Genomic DNA, 3,725 nt, shown 5'->3' with positions numbered 1-3,725 from the left:
GGAGTTATTGTAAAACAGTTTACATGGGTTATAGCCCTGTGAAGATCCAGCCTACTCTAAATGGAACGCGATACTCTTCCATTGTTCTTACTGCACATAGAAAAACAGATCAAGTAACAGTCATTAAGGAAGTACGCACTCATTTAATGAAGACAAAAACATATTAAGATTTAGGCCTATACATTTGTGTTCTAGTAATAGAATACGATCTATGGAACACCTGTTCCATTTGGTGAACCTGTCAACTGTGAGCATGTGTAAATGACAGTGAAATTCTTCCAGAAGCCACTTACACATGTGTGACCTTGACATATTCACTCAGGGAGAGAATTTCTGTGTGTGTGTGTGTGTGTGAGAGAGAGAGAGAGAGAGAGAGAGAGCACCGCTCATAGAGACAGACAAATGGGTGTGTGAAGACTAAAAGGGTGACCTTTGTTGACAGTGACACACTTTGCACAGAGTTAAACAAACTAATATATAGAGGTCAATAGCCTATAGATTTTAAAATTAGAGATTTTTTACATAAATTAACGTCTTTATATGTTCAAATTATTTTATTTTTTTAAAGGGGTCAAGTAATGGCATCAACTGTTCTTTAAAAAGAGCGCACAAGCATTGCACAACTGAGTTCAACAGAAAACAATGATATTCCGGTTAAGCCACTTGTTTAATTACTCAACCATTCATTCTGAAATAGAAAGCACGTGTCTTAAAGGTAAGTGATTTCTGAGAACACTGTTGAAAGTGGATCTGATCGAGCAGCACAACACACTTGTAGCCAATCAGCAGTAGGGGGTGTGTCCACTCATGATGGGGGAGGAGAGAGAGTGAGCCAATCAGAAGTAGGGGGCGTGTCCACTCATGATGGGGGAGGAGAGAGTGAGCAAGAGGGAGATTTGAAGAAAGACTGTAGAAAGAGAGATGGCTGAAAGACATTACAAAAGAGAAAAGCTCAGAGGAATATAACTAGAAAAAGAAGGGATATGATCAGGCAATAACTTTAGGACCCGCTTTAATATTAGAAAAGCTTTCCAGTGCTGGAGAGACCGAAGCGGGAAGGCCTGAAACCGGACACAGAGGTTGTTTAATTAAAATAAATTAAAATAAATAGAAAAGGCATGTTTTGGTAGATTATGATTACATGACTATAAATAGAAACTGGGGGCCCCAGTTCACATGCACTGTCTATATGTGACAAGGGTCCCATTGTTCAGCTTCTTTTGACAGTCCCTGATCTCACGACCTAATGCTCTTTTGGAGGCCCTGACAGTCTGATGCCTCTTTCCCATTCCATAATTTAGTAAGCATTTAAAATATTAGAAAAAAGAGAATACGGCTTGTTCATGAAAAAAGAGTGAGTGAGTGAGTGAGTGTGTGTGCATTCTGTTTTTATCCTTATCTCTCTCTGCTTCTCAGTCTGCCTAAGGGTGGGACGTCTATCTGAAACACAGGACTGACCAGCACACATAGCATAAGATAAAGAGAAAAGAGCAAGAGCAAGTGCAGCATGACATGCCTGACAGTTGCTGCAGGTCAGGCAGTGCGAGTGATCAGAGTAATACTGGTAAACAGGGCCAGTTCTGCAGTCTGCTGCAGAACACTTTCTTAGTACAGGTTGAAATATCTTCAGATTTATTTACTATACAAATTCCCAAATACAAAAAGTGAACCAACAAGCAGCAATAATTAGCTCTACGCCATTTAATTTATAATGCGCAAGACATTTTTGATAAATGTATCAGTTTCAAATAAAAAAACAGTTGTACATTTAGATCTTGCACATGCCAAGAAGTTAAAAATAACTTCTTTTTTTAAATAAACATTTTCACTCATTTTACATTTGACATGCATATAGGCTCATTTTGACGTATTTTTAGCTCTTTAGTAATGACCTGTAAACACCATTTTGATTATTTACTATTTAAAAGAATATAAGTGAACAAACATGGGAAAAGTAAGAAAACATACTTGGCCAGTACGGGGATCGAACCCGCGACCTTGGCGTTATTAGCACCACGCTCTAACCAACTGAGCTAACCGGCCATGTTCGCATAACGTGTCTATACTATGTCCAAGAAAGTATGTTAGTGGATAATTTGTAAATTACGGTGACCAGGAGGGGACATTCGGTTCACTTAGTTTTGAATCGTGGCCACGACATATAAACTTGTGGGAACGTGATAATAAGTCGTGTCCACGAGAAAGAAATGTCGAGGTAACGATATCCTTATTTCGTGGCCACGACTTCATATGTTGAGGAAACAAAATCTATTTCTCATGGCCATGAGTTAAATGCGTAAGCAACCTGCGAAACCAATAGCAACCTGGAATGATTCCCACGTATTGTATGTCTTTATTATTTATATCCTAAAGCATATATACAAAATATAGTCTGGTTAAGATCTCAATGTTATTACCGACCTCGTGGCGCAACGGTAGCGCGTCTGACTCCAGATCAGAAGGTTGCGTGTTCAAATCACGTCGGGGTCAATTTCTTTTTCAATCTACGAAACGGAAAGGAATGGAACAAAACAAGTGGCTCATACCAATGAGACCAATAAGGTCTACAATACAAGTTATTTAAAAAATCCAAGATGGACGTTGCATGTTTTTTTCACCACAAGTAGGTTCATATTAGCGAGGGTGTTGACGACTCTGAAATGAACGCTGAAGCGTCAGCTTGTTATTAAATCTCGTTGCCATATTTTGTTTTTAGTAAAGTCAGAGAAAGAGTCCACATTTCATTACTGGAACTGACTGGAACGTGTCGTCAAAGTAAAGAGGAAAAAGTAGGGCTCGTCCGGGATTTGAACCCGGGACCTCTCGCACCCTAAGCGAGAATCATACCCCTAGACCAACGAGCCGATATGCATTGAGATTCAAAGAACCACCTAAGTCCTTCACACTTTTGCAAAGTTACTACAGATTATTCGGAAGATGTTCTTTGGTGGTCCGCCAAGGCTAAGGTAAACAAAAGTATGCTTTTTTCTTTCTTTTTTTTTTACATCCAATGTTTTTTTTCCCCCCATTTCACAGACTCAAAATAAACGTCAGTCATGGTGAACAACATTGTACACAAACTCAATTTAAATTTTGTGGTATGTGTTAGCTTTGGAACCATCATTCTATTTCAATGTAGGCTAAACATAGTTTGATATCGGCAACACTTTACAATAAGGTCCCATTAGTTAAATTAGACTACTAGATTATGCATTAGGTGCTATGAGTAATAGGCTACATTTGTTACCGTATATATTAATCCTTGTTAATGTTAGCTAATACAAAAAAAAAAGTTAGTTCAGGTCAATTCAAATTATATTAACAGAATCAACTTTTAATTTTGATAATGCAAATGTTTAAATAGCATGAACTAAGATAAATATGCTTTAGAAGCATTTGTCATTGTTACCCTAATGTTAACAAATGGAACATTATTAAGTGTTACCATAATATCTAATAGATGCAATCTAAAAAATATCCAATTATAATAATTAATATTTTAAAGTCTAAACTATAAAAAAATGATTTGTTGAACTTGAAAGCCTCTGCTGTGTTAAGGTACATTTGAACATGTTCTTTTAATGTTTAAGGCTGTTTCTCTTCCCCCTCAACTGACAATAAAGAGAATAGGCAACAACGTGCTAAATAACCAATTATTTTGCATAACTCATTTCATAAAATTAAAATCTTAAGTGAAAAAAAAAAAAAAAAAAAACACTCTTGGA

Source organism: Rutilus rutilus (assembly GCF_951802725.1).
Source record: "Rutilus rutilus genome assembly, chromosome: 6".
Classification (NCBI taxonomy): Eukaryota; Metazoa; Chordata; class Actinopteri; order Cypriniformes; family Leuciscidae; genus Rutilus; species Rutilus rutilus.
The sequence above is the reverse complement of the archived record's forward strand: the minus strand, read 5'-3'. Positions refer to the sequence as shown.